At 43.1% G+C, this 26,816-nt stretch overlaps 1 long non-coding RNA gene across 2 annotated transcripts in view; it reads left to right on the top strand.

Annotated features, from left to right (window-relative positions):
- LOC144819515 (uncharacterized) overlaps window positions 1-26,816 on the top strand; it is a 509,138-nt gene that overhangs the window by 480,412 nt on the left and 1,910 nt on the right. For both annotated transcript variants that reach the window (XR_013607419.1, XR_013607418.1), the window contains exon 2: window positions 3,814-3,855. This is a non-coding gene — a long non-coding RNA (uncharacterized LOC144819515). The remainder of the gene's footprint in view (window positions 1-3,813; window positions 3,856-26,816) is intronic.

Raw genomic sequence — 26,816 nt, 5'->3', positions numbered from 1 at the left:
GATTACTGTACTATTGAAAGTTCGAATTAACGTCACCCATGGTACTTGCCCGCAAATGTATATCTAGATAATTTTATTGTAACTGGCCCTGTCGTATTTTAATTATAAAATGTACGTCCACCAATTCCGTAACTGTTAGACACCTTAGTTCTTGCAACCTAATGGCCCGCCCGTTACGTTCCTCTACAGTGTAAATGTCTACTCATCATATACGATTACAGTTTGCTCCGTGGCAGGCCCACGTGGTTATAGGCTCGTATTTGTATAATGAAATTTTCACAATAAAGGTTTTTAAAAGAAAACATGGTAGTAGTATATACATTGGTAAAGTTTTTAATAATAGTCACTGTTTTAGAATCATTAAAAGGCAAGTGAAATAAAGCAGACCAATTACATGAAGGGTAAAAGGTATAATACGAAGGAACGCAGTAAAGATAAATGGTCAAGGGCTGTTGTGTTTTCTATTCCTGCAACATAAAGTGATCGATAAGAATCTCAAATTCAGGCGTATCGGCGACTAAGACAGCAGGTCGACCCTCTTTTGCTCAACGGCTCCGTCATGGGACGAAGAAACGCAGGTCCAGAATATAGTCAAAATGTCTCCACCAACCAGCGGTCGGAACACAACCCCTTTCAGCAGGCTAAATAGTTCTGTTAAATGACAACAGAAGGGACAGGCAACAAGAACCATCAGTCAAAGAGGGGAGGGCTAGTTCTTCTCTACCGGGTTACATTGGGGCGCTACCGGAACTGATCGAATTGGTAGTCTACAGTGTTTCTGGATGTTTCAGACTGAAGCTGGGGTTAGCATGAGAGCAGTACCATTTCGTAGCTCCGTCGTGGCCATTCCGCAACCAATCATGGCAGCCGCTCTTTATCGTTATTTTGGGCGGGGTGGGTGGCGGAGCCGAGCTGTTTTGCAGCCATCATTGTGTGGAGTTCTGTTCATTTCACTAGTTTTGTATTTGTCATGAGGGGTTGTTCCTAATGTTTCTATTTTAGCGAGGTCAAAAAGAGATCCCGTTAGTGGCCTACTGATTTTGCTCGATTCCTTTTCTTTTTTTTTTTTACACGATTTTTCATTATCTGCAAAGACTAAACAGAGTATTGCGACTCTGTGTTTGTTTGTAAATAGAGAATGAACCAAAGAGAACCAATTCTAAAACAGTAAATACTTGGATAACAATCAATCAAATGGAGAGAGAAGCAGGCACGACGTATTACAACGGGGGCAAAGGCCTGCGTTAACTACCCTTCACTATGTGCAAAGAGAGAGTACTCCTAATAGAAATGAGGGGGGGGGGGCACCATTCAAAGCAGATCAGTGTGCATAAACACGAAAATGTTTTCACTTACCACGTACTTGACATTCGACAGCTTATGATATTTGCTATTAAAAAACCATTGAAATTCACTGAAAAAACCATAGGTTATAGATCATATATAGTTAGGAATTAGCATTTACAAAACCTTGAAAATTCACTGAAAAAACCATAGGTTATAGACCATATATAGTTAGGAATTAGCATTTAAAAAACCTTATTTTACTCACACAAAACCATTGAAATTCCATATATAGTTAGTTGCACTAACTATATATCGCGCACCCGCAATCCACTGCTGATGATGTCACATATTACATCATTCATGACATGGTCAGTGACATCACTGATGACATCACTGATGACATCTCAAATGACATCACTGATGACATCACTGATGACATCTCAAATGACATCACTGATGACATCACTGATGACTACATCCAGTGACTGTATAATTCTGTAAAGTTAAAATATGTCTTACATATTGAAGAATGAGTGGATGTATAAGTGTCTTGATGAAGGATTTAGTAGGGGCATGGCTGACTGTATGAGTGACTGATTAAATGTGTCTCACTGAGTGCATGGGTTAGTGACTAAACTGTCTTAATTTGTGCATCATTATGTCTGTTGTTCTGTAAACTGCTGCATGTGTTGATCATTAGCTATATGATTAACTGTATGGGTTATTGATTGGTTGCCCAAGCATTTGTATGGGAGACTGAGTGTGTGTGTGGGTGGCTGGGAGGTGTATGACTCTCTGCATAGATGTGTGAGCAGTTGATTGACTAGATGTATGGGTTCAAAAGTGCATGTGGAAACAGCTGTATGGGCGGTTGACTGTGTGCATGAGTGTATTGGTGAGTGAATGGATATCTCAGTGCTACATGTCAAAGTAAGTACATATGTAAAACACAATACATGTGAGAGTTGACATATATAAATAACTGTGCATAAGAGCCAGTGAATGTGTGAGTGGCTGTATGGATCATTGTGAACTTGTATCCAGGATTGTATAAGTGAGTAAATATGTTTTAGTATATGTTTGAATAAGTAAGGTGTGTATAACTGTATAGTTGAGGAAATGGAGGTGTGATTGATTCTTTGCATGACTGACTAAGTGTCTGAGTAACTCCATGGATGAGTGACAGTCTATGAGTGTCTGTTTACACTGAGTGTATCTAAGGTTATATTAGAGTCTGAAGAGGTTCATCGTATTATCACATGAATGATGTCATCAGTGATGTGATCAGTAATGTCAAATGAGATGTCATCAGTGATGTCATCAGTGATGTCATTTGAGATGTCATCAGTGATGTCATCAGTGATGTCATTTGAGATGTCATCAGTGATGTCATCAGTGATGTCACTGACCATGTCATGAATGATGTAATATGTGACATCATCAGCAGTGGATTGCGGGTGCGCGATATATAGTTAGTGCAACTAACTATATATGGAATTTCAATGGTTTTGTGTGAGTAAAATAAGGTTTTTTAAATGCTAATTCCTAACTATATATGGTCTATAACCTATGGTTTTTTCAGTGAATATATATATATATATATATATATATATATATATATATATATATATATATATATATATATATATATATATATATATATATATATATATATATGTATATATATATATATTCAATGAAAAAGACCATAGGCTTCAGGCACGTTATAGTTAGGAATTAGCATTTAAACAACCTTAGAAATTCACTGCAAAAACCATAGGTTTCAGTGGCGTTATAGTTAGCTGGACATTTCACTCGTACAAACCATAGAAATTCCCTTGTTATAGTAAGTTCAGCTAACTATAACTCGCGTGCCTGTAATGCACTGCTGATGATGTCACATATTACATCACTCATGACATGGTCAGTGATATCACTCATGACATCACTGATGGCATCTCAAATGCCCACTGATTACCTCATCCAGTGAATGTATGTTTTTCTGAAAATTAAATATGTTTTATATATATGTATCTCTTAAGTTTGATGAAAGAATAAATGGGTATATATAAGTGTATAAATGGAGCATTTTGTTTTGTAAAATTGATTGTATAATTGACTGATTAAGTGTATCTGTCGAAGGCTGAGTACCTGAAACTTGCTTCCACGGGGTCAGATATTTTCCCAACTCCTCTACTCCACTGCAGTTGAAATAAATTCAACTAGCAGTAGAGAGGGGGAAAGGGGAATGGGAGAAAAGAGAGACTGCCACTGCGGTGTCTTGTTCAACTGGAGTTCCCAAGGGGGCTCTTCCAACACCTGTAACAACAAACACAAAATTACAAGTTCTCACTAGTACTTCAAACCTCTTAACTGAATTTTACTGGCCAACCCGCTCTATAGTTCTCCCTGAATCAATTACCTGTGAATACAGTGGTGTTTGCTTCTCTCTATGTAAGTTCCCTGTGAATACTGTTGTGGAAAATTGTCAAGAAGGTTCAAAAACAGTCTTATCTTCTTTTTCAGATGCTGTTCTTGTGATATTGGAGAACTTCGCTGATATTGATGGTAAGTACAAATATATATATATATTACCTACTGGCGGTCGCCAATAGGTAGTTATAGTTAGGACCTAGTTTCCATAGGAAATCCGCAACATTCTATTGGGAATAACTTTGGCGCCGGTGGACGAATTCTCGCGAATTTCTCAAATAAGATGGCCAGCTCTGTTCCGCTCCTTGCCTGAAAGTTTGGGGGGGATTCGTCAAGCGGGGGCCGAGATAAAAGGGGGGTCCCAAAACGTGTTTTCCCCATGTTAATTTCCATAGGGCGGTTGGACTCACTTTTAGCCCAAACGGCTGAATGGATTCCCACCAAACTTGGCAAAATTGTAGGGACTGGTAGCCCAATGTGCCTTTGCTATGTCTCAAGATATGTGCTCCAGTGGATTTTGAGTAATTTAGGTTAAAAAAATATATATATCTATAAGCGCGCCCCGGTACGCGCACCGGGGAGCGCACCGGGCACGCTACGCGAGTACGCGAGCGGAAAGCTGATTGGCTCTCGGGTGTCTGTCAACATTCCAAACAGTCCGGAGCGGCCGCCATCTTGTGTCTTGGTAGGATCGAGACACAAGAGGTGGTAAAAACAAAGGGGGAAATGACTAAAAGGGGGCAGGGTAGACCCCCCCTGACCTCCTAGGTTTGATGTGGGGGCCATAAAAAGGCTTCGCGGGGCAAAGAATAAAAAAATTAATTCGCGGGGGGAGCGCCCGGTACGTGCACCGGGGAGCGTACCGGGGAGCGTACCCTGGAGAAAAAAGAATGACAGAGTTTTTTAAAAATGTAGCATTTTTTTTATAAATTGGAGGTAGTTCTAAAAAGAACTGTTTTTTTAATTCTTTTTGTTGTTTTATATTTTTTTTATTGTTTTTGTGAACATTTTTTACTTTTTTTGGCTTTTCTGAACAGTTTAAAAAAAATTTTATTTTTTGGGGGGAGAAACAAAAAACAGGGAATTGTAAACGGCTCAACTGGAGCAAAAAAAAATCAGGAAAAAATTAAGGTTGCTTCGGGCACTTGTGGTTATCACCAGCAAGGTTGATGAGTGTGATACTTTGCTCACCATACGTAATTGTTTTCCCACACAATACACAAACGATTTTGTATCTACCAAACTTGCTTTGTATGTTTGGCACCATCTGCCTTGCCTCTGGACCCGATGGAGTGGGTTCTTTACTAGTTGAGCTTCTGGAAGACGATTGGGGAAGGTTTCTGCACAGTTCTCTCACCTCTGCTGCAGAATAATTATTGGGGTGCAAACGTGCAATGTGGCGAATCATTGTGTGATTCCCAAATGAATATTTTTTTGCAGGGTTCCCCCTGGATAGTACATCGCCACAGATGAGACAGGTCACCTTTGCAGCGTTTACTTTCTTTGCACCCCTTGGGATTTAAAAAAACTCCCATATAAAGTGCTCCCTAGGTTTATATGGGGGATTGTCTTCAGGCAGGAACTGCCTTCTCTCCTCCTCCTCCTCTTCTTCTTGACCACCAATGTGATGTTGTGGTGGTCCTTGTGGTGGTGGTGGTGGTGGTGGTGGGGGTGCAGATGCTCCAGCTGCTGCTGCTACTGTAGCCATTTCTCTATCAATAGAACCAGGTCTTCCTCACTCAAACAACAAAGTGAGAATGAGGAAAAAAGGTGGGGGCTTTCATCATTTGGAAAACAAAACTGGTCTGAACCAATGAAAAGTGTTATTTTCACGTCACATGACCCGGTGTTTCATCATTTGGAAACCAAAAGTGTTCTGAACCAATGAAAAGTGTTATTTTCAGGTCACATGACCCGACGCGTTTACGCTACCTGCCCCGGGGGCGCGCCCGGGGGCGCTTACGTAGCACGGTTGTATGCGCTCGGGCGCTTCCGGGTGCGCTTACGTCATGCGTCATAAGACGCATCACGCGGCTACGCAATACGTCACGATGATGTTTTCGTTCGCGGCAATAGCGCTAACGGGACGCTCACCGGTACGCGCACCGGGGCGCGCCGGAAGACTGCGCTTACTGGTGAGCGCACCGGTACGCGCACCGGGAGCGCTCCAGGGCAAAAAAAAAAGTATTACATAAATATACGATATAGGATTCATTATATAATAGAAATTAGCTATTAAAAAACCTATGGAATTCACTGAAAAAACCATAGGTTTCACACCAGTTATAGTTAGGAATTAGCATTTAAAAAACCTATTAAATTCACTGAAAAAACCATAGGTTTCACACCAGTTATAGTTACCTGGAAATTTTACTCGCATAAAACCATTGAAATTCCCACATTATAGTTAGTTGGACTCACTATAACTTGCGCGTGCAATGCACTGCTGATGAAGTCACATATTACATCACTCATGACATCACTGATGACACCATCCTTGTGACAGAGTGACAGACCTCCTTTCAGTGTAATGTAACCCTTGAAACACATATTCAAAAATAGAAACTAAAATTTACAACAAAATGGAGATACCCATACAAGTTACAACAACCAATTCAGTAATTCCACCATCTATATACACATCACTCATTCACCAACAGCTCTATATAGTCACTCATACATATACTCACTCATATGTAGTGATACACCTATACATCTTGTTACACACCGACAGTCATCCAAAAGTCACTCACACACATACTCACACATACAAATAAACTATTGAACATCCATTTATTTGCATATACAGCTATACACACACTACCACCTTACTTCTAAGGAAACTTACACATACTTACTCTCTTAAACAATCACTTATAGAAACACATACTTATTTAAACAGGAACTCTTACTATCTCTCACTCTCACATATACTCACTTATATACATCAACACTCACATATACTAGATTAAAACATATGTAGTTACTGATAAAGACATGAGTGAGACAGTCATTCACTCACTAACACACATATATACACACTCATCCACCCATACAGTCCTGCACATATGCTGTCTCCAAAACACATACAAAGAGAGAGTCAGTCATTCATGCATCTATGTGCTAAGTAATACCCCCACTAAACCATACAGACACTCATACTGATACTAAAAAAAATCGAATAACCCATATACATACACATGTAGCTACTCACCAACCCATGCAGCCACTTATACACAAAGTGAAACACTAATACATATATTTAAATATTTAAACATTACTCACTAATATATGTATTCACTAAGATACACTTAATAAGCCAGTTAACCAATCAATTTTTAAAAACAAATATCCATGTAAACACTTATTTAAACATTTATTCTTCCATCAACTTTTACATATACATATATAACACATATTTATTTTTCAGAAAGACACACATTCACTAGATGGTGTCATCACTGATGTCATGAGTGATGTCACTGACCATGTCATGAGTGATGTAATATGTGTCGTCATCAGCAGTGCATTGCACGCGCAAGTTATAGTGAGTTCAACTAACTATAACGTTGGAATTTCAATGGTTTTATGCGAGTAAAATTTCCTGGTAACTATAACTGGTGGGAAACCTATGGTTTTTTCAGTGAATATATATACATATATTACCTACTGGCGGTCGCCAGTAGGTAGTTATAGTTAGGATTGGCTACCATAGGAAATCCACAACATTCTATTGGGAATAACTCTGGCGCCGGTTCAGGAATTTGTGTGTAATTTTCCAAAATTTTGGCCAGCTCCGCTGCGCTCCTTCCCTGAAAGTTTTGGGGGGATTCGTGAAGTGGGGGCTGAGAAAAAAGGGGGGTCCCAAAACGTGTTTTCCCCATGTTAATTTCCGTAGGACGGTCTGACAAGTCTACAGCCCGAACCGCTGAACGGAATTACGCCAAACTTGGCAAAATTGTAGGGACTGGTACGCAGATGTGCCTTTGCTATGTTTGGTGAAAATTGCTCCAGTGGTTTTTACGAAAATTAACTTCAAAAACACATATATATCTATAGGCGCTCTCCGAGCGCTCACATGTGCGCGTACCGGGGAGCGCACCCGGCACGCTACGAGAGTGCGCGAGCGGAAAGCTGATTGGCTGTCGGGTGTCTGTCAACATTCTAAACAGTCCGGAGAGTCCGCCATCTTGTGTCTTGGTAGAATCGAGACACAAGAGGTGAAAAAGAAAGGGGGAAATAATAAAAAAGGGGCAGAGTAGACACACCCTGACCCCCTAGGTTACCTGAGGGGGGCCTAGAAGGACCTTGAAAGGCAAAAAACTGTTTTGTTTTTTTAATTTTCGCGGGGTAAGCGCTGGCTGCGCTCCCCGGTAAACTCTCCGGTACGCGCACCCTGAGCGCACCACAGGGAAAAACAGTGTACAAAAATAGAGTAAAAACAATAAAGTAGAGTGTTTAGAGGAAAGTGATGCATTGCTGGAGTGTGTCACAAAAGTGACGCAACTCCAGCAATGCATCCTTTCACATGGGGCCAACCCCATGTGAAAGGGCCTGCGTCAGTCTTACACCTGCTGTGAGGCAGGCGCAAGATTTTGACGCAACGGTGTCCTAAAAGTGACGCAGTGAAATCTCATAGATTTCACTGCGTCACTTCTACAACCCTTTCTTGCGTCAATTCGCACCCTTTGCATACATTACACCTGGCGCAGGTATAATGTGGCACAGGGGTTTACAAAGTGACGCATCTACCTAGATGCGTCACTTTGTAAATATGACTCAACAAGGTGCATTTTTTACACCACTGGTGCGTCACAAAAAGTGACGCTCCGGTGGCGTAAAAGTGACGCATGGCCTCATAAATGAGGACTTCAGTCTTCTACTCATGCGTCATATTTAATGTATGACGCATTATGTCGCAAGGAGTTACAGATACGTCAGTATATCTGACGTATCTGTAAGCGCAAAAGTGATGCTTTGCTGGAGTGTGTCACAAAAGTGACGCAACTCCAGCAATGCATCCTTTCACATGGGGCCAGCCCCATGTGAAAGGGCCTGCGTCAGTTTTACGCCTGCTGTGAGGCAGGTGCAAGATTTTGATGCAATGGTGTCCTAAAAGTTACGCAGTGAAATCTCATAGATTTCACTGCGTCAGTTCTACGACCCTTTCTTGCCTCAATACGCCCCTTTGCATACATTACACCTGGCGCAGGTATAATGTGGCGCAGGGGTTTACAAAGTGACGCATCTACCTAGATGCGTCACTTTGTAAATATAACTCAACAAGGTGCATTTTTTACACCACTGGTGCGTCACAAAAAGTGACACACCGGCGGCGTAAAAGTGACGCATGGCCTCATAAATGAGGCCTTCAGTCTTCTACTCTTACTTTTTCTTTCACTTTCTCTGTTTCTTCACTGCCTTACTCACCTTGTCTCACACTCAATTGTCTTTATCCAGTCTGTATCTCCACTCTTTCCTAAATATCACTGCTCTTTTCTTACCCTTCCACACCACCGTTCTTTTACAACATTTTCTTCACTTATCCACATTCCCCATGTTCACTCTCCTTCTCCTCACTCTCCTTCCCCACACTCACCTTCTTTCAGTCCCCCTACTTAACTTCCCTTCCCCTCTCGTCCCTTTCTTTGCTTTCTCACTCATTTTCCTCTCTTCTCTCACTGCACTCCACTTCAGTTACTCTTTTTCATTGTTTTAAGAAAACAGCTCTTTGATGAGAATTGGAGGTAGTTCTGAAAAGAACATTTTTTTCTTCTTTTTTCTTTTTTTTGAACAAAGGGAATGGGAAACTGCTCAACAGGAGCAAAAAAAAATAATCAAAATTAGGACTGGGGACGGCAGCGGTGGCTGACTGAATATTAGGGATCAGCTCTTCTGGTCCCCCCCTCACCGATGTAGTTGGTCCTCCGGTTGAAGTAGAGGCACCATCCCTGGGAGCCTCTCGTGGCAGAGCCCTGACACTCTCCCAGGCATAGTTCTGGGGGTGCCTCCTCTCGACGTGGCCAATCATGGTGGAGTTTCCAAATGAATATTTTTTGGTGGGGTCACCCCGTGACAGGACAGTGTGACAAATTCGGCACTCCACCTTTGGAGCATTTACTTTTTTTTATCATCTGGAATGGAAAAAAACTTCCATATGAAGTGTTCTTTTACCCTGGGCTGAGGAATCTCTTCATCAATAAATCCCTCTGTGTCATCATCGCTGCTGGATGCTCTGGCAGCCATGGTAATCCAACAAAGATCCAAGAGCAAAAAGACAGGTCTTGCAGTCACAAAAGTGAGAGAAGAAGTGAAGGAAATGGGTGGGGATTTCATTCTTTGTAAAAAAAACTGTTAGCAACCAATGAAAAGAGCTATTTTAAGGTCACATGACTTGACGCACTTATGCTGCGCGCACCGGAGCGCTTCCGGGGGCGCTTACGCGGCGCGAACGTAGGCGCTTCCGGGGGCGCTTACGCAGCACGCCTGAGTGACGTTTTGATAGCTTTACGGAAATGTAAAATCATTTTCATTTCGTAAATCAAAAATACTGCTTTTATAATTATGGTACTAAATGTCTTGCATTATTATTTACTTTTCATACATTTTTTTTTTTACGAACGCAGAAATAGCGCTCTCGGTGCGCTCTCGGGAGAGCTTACCGGTGCGCGCACCCTGAGCGCACCAGGAAAAAATTTAAAAAAATATATATATACATTGAACAAATATTTTTTTTTTTTTAAATATAATTTATTGTTGTAAAAAACAGCTAATAAAAAAAAATCGTAGGTTACAAAGTCGATATACAAAGGAATTAGCTTTTAAAAAAACTATGAAATTCACTGAAAAAAACATAGGTTTCACAAACGTTATAGTTAGGAATTAGTTTTTAAAAAACCTTTGAAATTCACAAAAAAAACATAGGTTTCACAATCGTTATAGAAAGGAATTGGCATTTAAAAAACCTTTGAAATTCACTGAAAAAACCATAGGTTTCACACTCGTTATAGTTAGGAATTAGCATTTAAAAAACCTTTGAAATTCACTGAAAAAACCATAGGTTTCACACCAGTTTTAGTTAGCTGAACATTTTACTCATACAAAACCATTGAAATTCCCACGTTATAGTTAGTTGGACTCACTATAACTCGCGCGCCCGCAATCCACTGCTGATGATGTCACATATTACATCATTCATGACATGGTCAGTGACATCACTGATGACTTCACTGATGACATCTCAAATGACATCACTGATGACATCACTGATGACATCTCAAATGACATCACTGATGACATCACTGATGACATCATCCATGTGATAATACGATGCACCTCCTCACACTCTAATCTAACCTTTGATACACCCAGTGTTAAATACAAACTACCATTCCTGAAATTATTGACACACCAATACCCGTAACTACATACGCACTGATTCCTAGGTCTACACACACATCCACTCATTCACCCATACAATCACTCATACATACAGTCACTCATCAACAGAACACTATCATATCCACTCATACATCTATACAGACACTCACATGCTGACACTCATCCACAAAGTTACTCAAACACCTAGTCAGTTATGCAAAGAATCAATCACACTCCCATTTCCTCAACTACACAGTTATACACAGTAAACCTTACTTATTCAAACATATACTAACACATACTTACTCTCTTTTACAATCACTGATACAAGTACACATTGATCCATACAGCCACTTACGTAATCACAGGCTCTCATGTATAGTCATTGATATATGCCAACTCTCACATGCACTGTGTTTTACATATGTACTTACTTGGACATGTAGTACTGAGATATTCATTCACTCACCAACACACCCATGCACACAATCAACCGCCCATACAGTTGTTTTCACATGCACTCTTGAACCCATACACTAAGTGAATCAACTGCTCACACATCTATGCACAGAGTCACACACCTCCCAGCCACCCACACACACACTCAGCCTCACATACAAATACTTGGGCAACAAATCAATAACCCATACAGCCAATCATATAGCTACTAATCAATACATGGAGCAGCTAACACAACAACAGACATAATGATGCACAAATGCAAACAGTTTACTCACTAACCCATGCATTCAGTAAGATACATTTAATCACCCCCTCATACAGTCAGTCACGCCCCTACTAAATCCTTTATCCAGACACTCATATATACACTCATTCTTCAATATCTTAAACATATTTTAACTTTACAGAAACACACAGACACTGTATGATGTCATCAGTGATGTCATCAGTGATGTCATTTGAGATGTCATCAGTGATGTCATCAGTGATGTCACTGACCATGTCATGAATGATGTAATATGTGACATCATCAGCAGTGGATTGCGGGCGCGCGAGTTTTAGTGAGTCCAACTAACTATAACGTGGGAATTTCAATGGTTTTGTATGAGTAAAATGTTCAGCTAACTATAACTGGTGTGAAACCTATAGTTTTTTCAGTGAATATATATATATATCTATATATATATATATATATATATATATATATCTATATCTATATATATATATATAGAGATATATATATATATATATATATATATATATATATATATCTATATATATATATATATATATATATATATATATATATATATATATATATATATATATATATATATCTATATATATATATATATTTTCACCTCCTTCAAGGTTGCAGGCTATCACAAGCTTGAATTTGGAGATGTAGTAACAACTGGAAAGAACTACTAGTCTCTATGTAATTCTGAGGAAAATAAAAAGGCTAGTTAAAGCCTTTCCTTGTACTACTGTCTCTGTTGTTCAAAAGCACTGTAAGTAACCTGGAGGAAACTACAGCGCAGGTCTAAAGTAAGCAAAAGTTCGAAGAGGATATCTCTTGTGACTAATATACAGTGTAGAATTGATGCTATAGAGTCCCAAATAACTGTTCAGACTCCACAATTGTGCACACTCAAAAGAACAACTGAAGTACAAGAGGATGGACTACTAAAGACACTCATACGGGTCCCTCTCTAGTCCACCGCGAAATACCTGAAATTCCCATGACGGCTCAAATGAAGCAGAGTACTGACCTCAGGACTTTGGGGAACAAGGCAGATATTGGAAGACGAGCAGAAATAAATCCCTCGCAAAGTTTCCTGACAAAATACTCTGCGCACTAGGAATACGCAGCTTCCCTCGATGAAACGACTGTTGAAGTGCGCTGAGCTTCAAACACTCGCGCATGAAGACAAGAACCGCTTGATTGCTCTTAAAATACTAGAGCGCTAACCAGCGAAAAATAGTAATGACCGCCATGTTAGAAAACCACGAAAGGGGGCGGCAGCGGTCTAATGCTTTTACCTGGATCGCTGAGCCACTAGTTGCCTCCAAGACAACTGCAGCACCTTTCAATCTTCCTTACTGACAGAGCCTTGACCACAACACCTGGAACCTGAATTTGAACAATAAGGGACCATGCTGACAGTATCTTAGTGAATACATGTGTTAACGAGTAATGTTTAAATATGTAAATATCTGTATCAGTCTCTCACTTTGTGTATAAATGACTGCATGGGTTGGTGAGTAGCTACATGAGTGTCTATATGGGTTATTAGTTGTTTTTTTAGTATCAGTATGAGTGTGTGAGTGTCTGTGTGGTTTGCTGGGGGGTATTACTTAGTGCATAGATGCATAAATGAGTGAGTTACTGTTTGTATGTGTGAAGACAGTATGTGTGCAGGACTGTATGGGTGGATGAGTGTGTGTATGGGTGTGTTAGTGAGTGAATGACTCTCAATAGTGTCTTTATGAGTAACTACATATGTTTTAAACTAGTATATGTCAGTATTTGTGTATATAAGTGTGTCATGGAGATAGGCTTTGCCGTCACACTGTGTTAAGATAGCATAAGCTTATTAGAAGTTTAAACGCCATTTTTCCTTTCTGCTGCTTCTTCACACTGCACATATTGTTATTAATGCTTTGAGCCTAGTAGAATATTTTGCTTCACACGTGAATAATATGTTTTCCTATTGTATCAGCTTTGCTTGGTAAGCTATGTCTGAACAGTGACTGCAGAGGCCTTCAAGGTTATTTCAACACAGTGGTTGTTGTTCGGTCTGATCAGCGCACGTCCTAGACATAACATATATACAGCTGTGGCCAACTCTGGTTTTGGCACGTTTAATAATGCACTGCGCAGAGCATGCAAACACACTTGATGAATATCCGCATGCAGAGAGCTGGTGTAGAAGATGATGTGATCACTTTCTACTAAGACCAGAGGTATGGGGCCGCCCTTCTAAAACCCAAACAGAGCTTCTGTAGATATAATATAATATACTAGCAAGGGAGGGTAAGACTGATGTGTCATTTAGCCTTCTTCCCTTTAGCATTTTAACATGCTTTCTCCCTTTGTATTTTATGGAATAGTAATTATGCTGATAACCTTGTTGCTTATAATATGTTTGCTTGTATTAGCTAAGATACTGCGCCTGAGAACACGGCATTAAAAATAAATATTTCAAACTTGCACGTGTCTTCATTTACTCCTCGTTCTGGACTGGTATGATAGTATAATGAAAGAGTGTTCATGTGTTCCACGTTACCTGAGGTGTTCTCAGTCCATGTTCTGGGTTGTCTAATCATTGGGGGTATGGAAGAACCAATGAGACACTGATTGCTAGTCTGGTAGGGGATCTTGGATACTAAGGTGGGTTTTGGTACACCCTAATTCACTGAGGTTCCAAGTCTCTATGCAGAGTTCTGTGTAGTGGCAGAATCCCTGCGACATGGTGCCCGATCGTTGGTGGTCTTATTACGTGACACTTGAGTAGTGCTTACATCAGTCCTTAACCCCCTTCACTATTGTTTCCGGAAGACAGTGGCGTCGGACAAACCTACCTATAGTTACAAGGTCTTTTCAAGCTTGAATCTTTTCAAAAGATTTCCTTTTGAATTACTACCCAGTTGTGCTACGTAGTTTTTTGTTGTACCTCTTTATTACTGTGTCACTATGGCTGACGTTGATATACCGCAACATAGTTGAATTGCGGTTCGCAATCATTTGCAGGCTTATAACGTCGGGTTAGAGGGCATGGCAGGTATTATGGTAGTGAGTGCGGAAGTAGCTCACCCTTACGAAATTTTCTATTCGTGGGTGACCTTCCCTGCTGTGAATGCAAATACTGGTGTGTTCGACACTTATGCTCCTACTGCCGTGCCACAGGAATATGTTCCATATAGGACACAGGAAGTTCCGATTAATGCTTGGCAGCACCGAGTTTGGTGTAATGGCGCCCTACCCCACACTTTGTCAGTCTCAAGGTTAGGCCCTTTGTCCATTCCAGGCGCTACCTGGCCTGTTTTGGTTGGATTTACACCACATCCTCGACATGGAGCGGTTCCCGTTGTGGAATTAGGGCTGCTACATACAGTCGCAATTAGTGTAATTAGCTCGTTAGTGCAATACATTACCTGCAATCTCCCAGGCGGGGCCCCAGGTGTTGCGGCGCTTCCTGCCGGACCGAGCGGTATGAAGCTTAGTCCTGTTATGGTTAATGCAGTGATGGGCAGGCGCCCCCAGGAAAAGGATGATATGCCTTTCTGGCTTGCCGAGAAATTTGACCAGCTGGAAGCAGTATTTCATAACAAGACTCCTGTTGAAAAACACAGGATTCTGACAAATAGTTTGCCAAAAGACTTGATACCAGAGGTGACTGTGAGTCTTGGGATAAGATTTTGCAGCGGTGTATACGAGGTGCTTTGGCACTCCGTCACTGACCGTTCTACCCTAGGTCATTAAACATGTTCAAGATGGGCACGGACCTGAGGCAGCGGTTGAATTGGGTATGCGGCTATGCGGCAGTTTTGACGTAGTTTCTGATCTCATACTTGCTAATGTCAAGGGAGATGCAGTAAGCTTTCAGGTGTCTAATGCTTTGCAGGCGGTTCCCGATAAACCCCACCAGTTACCGAAAATTATTACGGTGGCTCATAAGACTGTGGGCCGTAATAGTTTGGGTGTCAAGCCTTTCTCTACAAAAGAGGAAAACAACCCCAAGGGCAGAAGTCGGAAACAGACGACCAGCCCAAGGCTAAGAAGCAAAATTGGCCCAAAAAACTAAAACAGGGTAAACAACAGCAACAGAAACAGGGGTCACGTCCTGCATCACCAGTGTCCGCACCTACAGAACGTGTTTATGACTTGCGCGATCGCGTGACGATAACATTTTCATGATGGTTTTCAGGTTTCTGAACAACGCTCTCCTCGTTCTTTTCAGGACACATCGGCATCATCGACCGGTGGTGGAGGAGGCGGCAGAGGTCGGGGTGGCCAGCAGGGATGCGACCAGCCCCGTTCAAAAGACAGTAAAGGCAAGCGGGCCGAATCGACACCGAAAACACCCCACAGATAGTGAGAATGCAGCTTCGGAATCTGACATGGGCGCTGACGTTGTTGGACAGCGCGGCAGAGATTACCATAGTGCGAGAGGCCCTGCGTCCACTACTGAAGGTGACAGTGACTGACCAGTATGTTGTTGTGGAGACAACTGATACCAGAGTAGCTCCCCCTGATAGACTTTATAATATTGTCCTTTTAATTGAAGGTGACATACAACGTACTATAAAAGGGCTATTTTGGGAAAATCTTACGACTACCTATGACATTTTGTTAGCGGAGGCTGACTGGCCCCCACCTTTTGTCCTCGCGGCTCCGAGATGGGAGGAGGTGATCCTCCCTAGTTTCGGGCACACTGTCTCAAAGGAGCATGCGCTGAATTTTGCAGAAGAGTGGGCTAAGGCCCTTGCGCCGGCTCTATACCGTACACACTGTGGTTGGGATAAATATTCCCCACACCACTGTTGAAAAAGGCGATGTATATGCAAATAAGCGGCGTTCATTTGTGTTCACTGTACCCCTTGTTGTATGCAGAACGGATATCGCGAAACACTGACTGTGTTATCCCGCCAGCATAGACCCATGCACACACGTACACGACAGCCATTTTAGGCTCCATGGCCTCTCTGCCCGTTTGTTAAACCCCCGGCACCCCTCCCTGCGCGCACTGCTCATGCATCGGCCATAAGACCCTCTCCCTCTGCGTGACCCTGCTCTAGAAGTAACACTACTCCTTGACCCACACCCCCCCATTTCCTCCCAAGAACACCCTTCCCCTCTGCTGACGAGCCCCCCCCCAGCTGCACTTGGCCTTTCGACCCGGTCCCAAGTCCTAAGACCAAGCCTCGTGGATGTACCCCCCCTTTTTCCCTGCCCAGCATAACAAAACCGTGATACGCCAGCCGAAGTTCCCGATCTTATCGCCTGCCTAACCTTTGATCTGATCATCCCCTCCTGCCCTCGTGTCCTGTAGGAATGTCCGGCTGAGAGATCACAATCTTTTGTTACATTCAGGAGGGGAGGATGACATCTGAGCGACTGGTATGAGAATAGGCCTGAAGCTGGGGTTCCAAGCATGCCTTTTCCTACTTCAAAGCGTCTTTATTGTACTAAGGAATGTTTGTGCATCATAAACATGTGTATAAAAGACGAAGCCTCAGAGAAACTGAAGGAAGAGGGGAGTGGGTAGGAAAGAGAGAGCACCTCCTGAAGACACTGTGCGGGTGTCCGAAATGACAGACTCTCCTCATGAGAAATAAAACTCTATTCTTGTTTTCCTGCTCCAGCGCCCGTCTCTTTATTTGGTAATTGTTCAAGATGGGAACTAAGAGGTGTCCTGCGCCAGCAGCCTGGGCATCAGGTGCGTTATGGGCTGACTTTTCCACAATTGGCGTCCCAACGCGGGGTCCATCAGCGACATAGGGTCCGGTAAGAGAGGTCCAGACGATGGGGTGAACATCTAAACGATTGGAGTATACCTGCCTTGAGAGGGCCCTCGTCCGGCTGCCGATTGAATGAACTTCACCGATTCCGAACGGACCTCTCTCAAGTGACCTACTGTCCTGACTGGAATCCCACAGGAATGCTGCGGTAAAAACATGGAGAAAGAGAACGATTGGGCGCTGGAAAGGGGAAGGCGAAGAATTGCCCACACGGTCCGGGTAAGGTTAAGTAGGACATCTTTACGTCCGATTGGTAGGATGGCTTTATCCATCTGATTGATTGATTGATTGTACTTGAAGTATTGGTTCTCTTTGAGACATTTTCTATTTCCAAACAGCGATGAATAGGAACGTTCCTCTCTCTTTGCAAATAGTTAAGGATAGGTAATGCAGACGTTTGTCCCCCATTGTAATCCGTCATGCCTATCTTTCTCCCCACTGATTGTTTGTTATCGATTTTTATCGATTATTGCTCTTTGAGATATTCCCTGTCTACAAACAGGGAAGAATAGAAATATTCTGCCCCCTTTGCAGATAGTGAAGGATAGGTAATGCAGATTTTTGTCCCCGTTGTAATCCGTCATGCCTGTTTTTCTCCCCACTAATTGATTGATTGTCTGGACATTTATTGTCCAAGGAATAGTTCTTTTGAGGTATTCTCTGTTTGCAAATAACGTAGAAAAGAAATATTCTGTCTAATCTTTGCAAGTAGTGAAGGGTAGGTAAGGCGGACCTTTGTCCCCCGTTGTAATCTCTCGGGCCTATCTACTCCCCACTGATTGGTAAACTAGTTCCACCCGGACCATTTATTAGAGGTAGGTCATCTGGCTCGACCGGAGGGCACCCCTAATAAAAAGGACATATGCAACAGTAACGAAGTAATCACCGTATCCTGTTAACAGAAACTTTAGCATGAAACACACTAGAAAGGAAAGAAAAAAAAAAAAAAGTTAAATAAAGAAAGAAATAAGAAAGCAAAATCAGTAGGCCACTGATGAGTTTTCGATTTCGCTACAAATAGGAAAAAGTTAAAAATAGCTCACGATAAAATACATGATTTCGCTAGAAATAAGAAACGTTAGAAATAAGCCCGTAATAAGAAACATGAAAATGGTGAGAGAAGCCAAGCTTGACATCGCGACGGCCACGAGGCAACTAGGCTTCGCCACCCCTCACTGCTCCAAACATGTCTGTCCCACCGCCTGCCACGCCCCAATAACGGTAACATGAGATAGATACAAGTCAGCAGATAGCTACCCCCATTCTGGAAACTCCCGAAGTGCAACAGGTTCGCGGCTACGCCCATCCGGAAGACGAGATCATCGGCACGTGTAGGGCGGGTCCTGCTGCCGGCCGTCGGCCGGGGAGGTCGTCGCATAAGGTGGGCCAGAAGAAGAGCCGAGGCCGACGGGATCCGGGCGTCCCCACCCCTCTTCTTTCTTCAATAATGGCTGCGACAACACTGGGGGGGGATGTCTTGCTCCTGCCATCGACCCCCCCCCCCTCGTATCTCCTGGTCCAGCCCCGGCTTGGTATGAGCTCCCCGTTCGGCCCTGAAGCGGCGCCTTGCAGGCCACCGGGGGGGGATGTCTTGCCTATGCCTCCGACCCCCCCCCTCTCATCGCCTGGTCCGGCCATCATGAATATTAGCGCCGAGAAAAACGGCGTGGGGTGCACTGGGAGGGAGAGGCGGCGCGAACGAGCCTCTCCCACCTCCCCAGGTGGAGGCCCCCAGTGGCACCCCCAACGCTCCACTCACCCGACAAGGGTTCGCCCACTCGTAAAATGGCGATCGACCCTACAGGAACGGGCCCGGCGTGAAGGGATGGCCCGGTTGCTTGTTGATTAAGAAGTGAGTCCCACCATCATAGGTGTTCTCCTCGACTTTGAAGATTCTATAAGAGTCACGGGGGCCCCCGACCCCCGCGGACACCCTCGATGGGGAATGACTGCCATGATTGCCCACGGAACGATGAAAATGTAGCCGCGAGACGTCGGCGCTCCCATGCTGACGCCAGCCTCAGTTTGAATGACTAAAATACTGCAGACTACAGTTCGGATCAGTTCCGGTGAAAACCCAGTATGACCCGGTAGAAAAATTGTTGCCTCCCTCCCCCTTTTGACTGATGGTTCATACTGCCGATCCTTTCTGTTGCCCTTTAACGGAACTCTTGGACTGCCGAAAGAGGCTCTGGGCCAACCACGAGTTGGTGGAGATTTTGACTATGCCTGGATCTGCCTGGCTGCACCCAAAATGGCGCCGGTACAAATGAAGCTTTCAACTCCTTGTTGTACCCCGATTGCTCAGCCTTGGTGTCATGAGATATGTATGCAGTTTTTTAAACACATGGATTGATATAGGATGTGTACTGATTACATGTTCGGACAATGAATTGATATGGGATGTGTACTGTCAGTTCGGACAATGAATTGATATGGGATGTGTACTGTCAGTTCGGACAATGAATTGATATGGGATGGGTACTGATTATGTGTTCAGGACAATGAATTGACATGAGATGGGTACTGATTGAACATTCGGACAATGAATTGTTGTTAAGGTTTGGCGCATCATGATTATTGAAAGTTCGAATTTCAACACTTATGATACTCGCTCACACTGAAGTTTCGATATGATTTTATTGCACTTGTTGCACTTTTTATTATGAAATCAACGACCACCGACTCCATTAAGTTTTCCACTACTAAGTATCCCCACATGTACAGTTCCAGCCTGCTCCGTGGCCGGCCCACGAGGTTGTAGGCCCGTATTTGTACACCGACATTTTTATTAAAATTTTTTGGAAAAAAAAGAGTAAACGTAGTTGTCACGCGTAAATTGGTAAGTTTCGAATAAATTACTACTATTTCCGATATAACTAAATTACAGGTGGAATGGCTCAGCTCAATTAGTTAAGGGTTGAAAAGTATAGTACGCAGAAATATTGCCAATTTGAACGGTCCAGGTTTTTGTTGTATGTGGTTTGAATTTTTGTACAGCCTAAAGCAACCGCTAAAATATCCTGGTATTTAGCCTATACTTTATATGCTACCTGTATCAGGAAAGTTGTTTTAAAAATGCCCCTAAGTCGCCCCGAAGGAGTGCCACCTGACCCCCCTAGTACGAACGACAACGACTCCGTACCACTGTAGGTTATCCCTTTTCCTCCAAGGAGAGCACGAGCTCGCCTCCCCCACTTTACACCGACTGCCCTTTGTTCTGACCCCCCCCCTGCACACGATCCGTAATACCACACTTGGGCGACCTATGCTATCCACAGGCTTCCGATAATCATCTCTCCCACACTAAGCGGTCCACCTGGGCTTAAATGCCGAGTTGGCAGGGACTGCATTCCGTGGAGATAGGCCGAGTATGTAGTAAGTAAAAGCCTTTTCGGGTTTATGCGCGCTAATGTGTTTTAAATGCTGCCCCCGCCCCCCCCCTTCTTTTTCCCTCTTTCTGCAGGTCACATCGGAACATCGATTAAAAGTACGAAAAATGATGATCTAGCGGACGAAGAGATGGGAAAAAGGGGTTTGATTATGGTGCCTACACATGACGTGCAAACAATGACTATTTCTCTCCCTGAACTTAGCGCTTAGGGGGACAGCCTGAAGCGGAAACTACAAAATATGACTTCGCTTGGCACCCCGAATAGTACAACCAAAAATGACGTGCACTAATGAATAAGCATCCTACATTTAACTAAATAGGGAAAGTTTAAGGAATATTTTGAGGTGAGGTTTACATTTAAATCTACTACATCCTTTTCGCACCCTCATAGACATGAAACTCAAAGCTACCCCATTGTTCTCCCAACTGACACCCACTGTTGCCTCAGCCTGGAAACACATTAGCCCGATCAGGTTAGTTCTTGACCAATTGCCAAAGGCGTAAGTGTGTACAACCAAAGCCACCAGTAAAGGCAGCCGACGATAAAAGAGAAGAAAAAGGTAAAAAGAGCTTAGGATGCTAAGGATGCACAGCATACAGGAAGAGATCATTATGGCCAATAACTGTTCTATGTTTTTGTCTTGGATTTTTGTATATAATACATGTACTGTCTCCCTCACCTGAGTATGTGTGTACGTAATGTATGGATCTACGTCATCCCTCTGCCTGTGTTTCCGTATTACTTAACACCTGCTGTTCTGTGTTGTGTGCGCACTGAATGGCCCATTATTGTACACGTTTCTCTCTCTCTCTCTCTCTCTATCTCACTCTCTCTCTCTCTCTCTCTCTCTCTCTCTCTCTCTCTCTCTCTCTCTCCATGTCATACGTGTACCAAATGGTTCGTTTAGAGTGCGGGCGACTCTCTCTCTCTCTCTGAGGGTCCCCCTGTTCCCTCCTCCCTTGTGTGGTAACGTTGTGCCCCACCGGCACACACCTAATTGGGTCTCTTCGAACACAAAGGTGTTCGGCAAAATTGACAGGAACTAAAACGATTGTAACTTGCCATATTACTACCTCTCCTTTCTGCAAAACGATAGAACCCGAGTTGGTAATGAAATAAAGGACAGGTAAGACGACTGATGTCCCCTAATCTGGCCTTTTTATAGGGGGACTATAACGTCAATGGTCTGCTGTTTTTCAGTTCGTTAGAAGTGCAATTCCCAAATGCCCAGATTTCCTCACCCCTCTGCACTTACGTGCGGATGTCCAAAGCGTCCTCACTTCTCCCGATTGACCGCAGCTCCCTGTCCAAAGCGTCCTCGCTTCTCCCGATTGACCCCAGCTCCATATCAGCTATCCCCGAAGCGTAATTGATGACTTTGATTAACGGTCACTCCCCAAGAAAAGCATGTTTAACATCTGCCCCCCTCTCATGATGATAACGCCCCTGCTTGCAAGAGTTAGCCGACCCCGAAGGGAAATGTAAGATTGTCAGTACTTGGGTTAAAAAGAAAAAGGGGCGAGTCTCTACCTAAGGACTCGATTTCGAGTTTGATATAATACACTGTTGATAGGAGTCCGATTTCTCTCCACGTACGTCACGAATGAACGCCAAATAGGCTTACGAATTCAGTGGGAATGCCCTCCTACATACTCCATAAGTGATGACTTCTGACTGTGATCGATGAACATATCCCCCACCTACTTAGGATTGGGGACGGAATTGAGATGTATAAATGTCTTCTCCTGCCAGTTTTCTTAAAACTTGTTTTGTACTCATTCAAAGATACAATCACCGGAGGAGAGGAGCTGGACGTGACGCACAGCCTGGCCACAGATCATGAAGCACGTGTGACCTCGACCAAAGGTGGAGTCGCAGAGCAACGAGACGCGGGACGAGGCACCACTCTCAAACTCGGCAGATGAAGGAATGAAGGGCTGCCTTGAAGCCCTCGATTTGCTGACCCACTCGTGCCTGAAGTCCCCGTCCCTTTTGAGCCCGACTGATGGGCCTACCCGCTCGTCATCCTTTGCTCCTTTGGTCCCTTGGTGTCTTCCCTCGATTATTCAACCACATCACCCTTTTCGCATAACTTTTGACTCAGAAAAGAAGAGCAGCATTTAGATAGAATAAGGTTTTGCCACGGAAGAAGAAAGACACGCAGGTGCCCAGCATGAGGCACCCCTAAGAAGATCAGTTAGGAAACAGGACTGTGATCTAACAGCAGAGGACTGATCGCACCCTGCAACGCGTAAGGATGAATCCGAGCTGGACCTATAGCTCCACCGCCGGTGCTCAACAGCGCCAACAAAAGAAGACGGACTCTGTTAAAAAAGACATTGTGACGAAGACCCCCCTTCCTGAACTTTCTACCCACCCCTTGACTAATTGCTTGTATCGAACTGAATTCCTCCCTCAATGTATTTAGTTTTCCAAAAGTCTCTTATAGCACTGACAAGACCCGAAGGTATCAGAGCACTTTTTACTGTATGTTGATGTCACCGGAGAGAAAGTCGGAACCTGATTCTATAATGTATCGGAACCCTTTTTCTTGATTGACCCCGACTAGGTATTATGCCGATCTCTAGACTTGTATGAATAACCCAACAAATGTAAAAACATATGTACCACATTCTGCCAATCGTATCGACTGTATAGAAATGAACTAGCTTATGTAAAAAAGCGGCGACTGTTGAAAATGGCGATGTATATTCACATAAGCGGCGTTCATTTGTGTTCACTGTACCCCTTGTTGTATGCAGAACGGATATCGCGAAACACTGACTGTGTTATCCCGCCAGCATAGACCCATGCACACACGTACACGACAGCCATTTTAGGCTCCATGGCCTCTCTGCCCGTTTGTTAAACCCCCGGCACCCCTCCCTGCGCGCACTGCTCATGTATCGGCCATAAGACCCTCTCCCTCTGCGTGACCCTGCTCTAGAAGTAACACTCCTGCTTGACCCACACCCCCCCATTTCCTCCCAAGAACACCCTTCCCCTCTGCTGACGAGCCCCCCCCCAGCTGCACTTGGCCTTTCGACCCGGTCCCAAGTCCTAAGACCAAGCCTCGTGGATGTACCCCCCCTTTTTCCCTGCCCAGCATAACAAAACCGTGATACGCCAGCCGAAGTGCCCGATCTTATCGCCTGCCTAACCTTTGATCTGATCATCCCCTCCTGCCCTCGTGTCCTGTAGGAATGTCCGGCTGAGAGATCACAATCTTTTGTTACATTCAGGAGGGGAGGATGACATCTGAGCGACTGGTATGGGAATAGGCCTGAAGCTGGGGTTCCAAGCATGCCCTTTCCTACTTCAAAGCGTCTTTATTGTACTAAGGAATGTTTGTGCATCATAAACATGTGTATAAAAGACGAAGCCTCAGAGAAACTGAAGGAAGAGGGGAGTGGGTAGGAAAGAGAGAGCACCTCCTGAAGACACTATGCGGGTGTCCGAAATGACAGACTCTCCTCATGAGAAATAAAACTCTATTCTTGTTTTCCTGCTTCCAGCGCCCGTCTCTTTATTTGGTAATTGTTCAAGATGGGAACTAAGAGGCATCCTGCGCCAGCAGCCTGGGCATCAGGTGCGTTATGGGCTGACTTTTCCACACCACGAGATTCCCTTACGGTCTATGCCCCAGCCTCAACCTCAATATCCCATCCGACGCGAAGCTAAGGCTTCCTTTGCGGAAAGCCTTAAACAATTGGAATATCAAGGTGTAATTGAAACTTGTGTGTCACCGATGAATAACCCTCTTTTTACTGTGACCAAGCCAGACGGCTCGTACCGTTTGGTATTGGATTACCGGCATTTGAACTCGCATTGCCATACCTGTGCAGTATAGAATACCCCCTGCTCTGCTTTAGTTGATGGTCTTGTGCGAAAACGGTTTAAAACCACACTTGACATTTCCAATGTTTTTTTTGCCCACAATTTGGATGGTCTTAGTTCCCAATGGACCAGTTTTAGCAGTGGCGGCAAACAGCGCCAATTTAAACGCCTAGCGATGGGCTATAAGAATAGTCCAGGCGTGTTTGCTGCCCGTATAGTCTTTCTCTTGGAGAGAGTGGACACAGATGCGTGTTCGTATGTGGATGACATATATCTCACAGACGACGAGATTTGGGCGCATCTGTGTCGCATCGCATAATTTGTAACTTTCACAAGCAAAAGAGGGAATCAAAGCATAGAATGCCAGCACCAGTCTAAAAAATTCCTATCAGTATTGATAAATGAAAAAGGTGCAAAAAAAAGGGGCTGAGAGCACAATTCCCTATACTCCCTCAGATTAAGGGCGGATTCAAAGAACCTAACCCTCAACAATTCAACAGTACATATTAGCCCAGCACACTTTGAACACAATTTGTTACAAATAGATAAATCAAGGAAAATTTTGTTCCACGAAAAAGTCGATGTTTTCAGTTTTCAGTTATTCTTTATTATTCAATCTTTAAAAGCTTTTTGACAGCATCACTTTTGGAACCGCCAACGCGTTTCGTCCCATCCAGGGACTTCTTCAGGGCTACAAAGGTACATATAAAAAGGAACTATTTACAATTATATACAAAAATAAGATAAAACCACATACATCGACTTCAATACAGTTTATAAGGCAAAGTCTTCTGACACTACAATACTATCATTCTTTACACAGTACGTTTTTTCACAAGAGGAACAGGGGGGAGGAACAGCATTCTATTGTTATAAAGCTAAAAAGTATCAACATATACAGTCTATGGACATACCTTGAACAATTCGTATGATCTACACTAGTTGACAATTTCTTATGAGTTCTGGTTGATAGTGTCTTGTAAATCCTTGACGGTGATACTAAAAATGTTAAAGAAATAGGTTTATCAAAACAGTTACACTTCAGAGTTTCGAATTAGTATGTCCATCATTTTATAGGAAGCGGCATATAGACCGTCTTCCCATTCTCCCAGTAACTCTGGCTCAAGGTCCTCAAAATTCGGAAATATCAGAATTCGAAGACCTCTGGGGATGCGCCTATTCTCCAGGTATTTCTTTAGGGTTGCGCCATCCCACCATTTAGTGAGTTCTTGTTTCTTTAGTTTTTCCAATTTTATAAATTTGTCCTTTAAACCATCTTTCTTTACTTTGGGCATTGATACCTGGGCATTAGTGTCATCTTTTTTGCCAAAAAGATCGTCTAGTAGTTCCTCCCTGTTATCTTCAAAATTCATGGTGTAAGTCCCACTTATATGACAAGACTAATTTCAGTAGTTAAGGGTGTTAGCTGTGCTTGACTGCTCAAAAACATACACAAGCAAAAGAGGGAATCAAAGCATAGAATGCCAGCACCAGTCTAAAAAATCCCTATCAGTATTGATAAATGAAAAAGGTGCAAAAAAAAAAGGGGCTGAGAGCACAATTCCCTATACTCCCTCAGATTAAGGGCGGATTCAAAGAACCTAACCCTCAACAATTCAACAGTACATATTAGCCCAGCAGACTTTGAACACAATTTGTTACAAATAGATAAATCAAGGAAAATTTAGTTCCACGAAAAAGTTGATGTTTTCAGTTATCAGTTATTCTTTATTATTCAATCTTTAAAAGCTTTTTGACAGCATCACTTTTGGAACCGCCAACGCGTTTCGTCCCATCCAGGGACTTCTTCAGGGCTACAAAAGTACATATAAAAAGGAACTATTTACAATTATATACAAAAATAAGATAAAACCACATACATCGACTTCAATACAGTTTATAAGGCAAAGTCTTCTGACACTACAATACTATCATTCTTTACACAGTACGTTTTTTCACAAGAGGAACAGGGGGGAGGAACAGCATTCTATTGTTATA

The sequence above is a fragment of the Lissotriton helveticus genome, chromosome 2_1 (assembly GCF_964261635.1).
Source record: "Lissotriton helveticus chromosome 2_1, aLisHel1.1, whole genome shotgun sequence".
Lineage (NCBI taxonomy): Eukaryota > Metazoa > Chordata > Amphibia > Caudata > Salamandridae > Lissotriton > Lissotriton helveticus.
The sequence above is the reverse complement of the archived record's forward strand: the minus strand, read 5'-3'. Positions and strand labels throughout refer to the sequence as shown.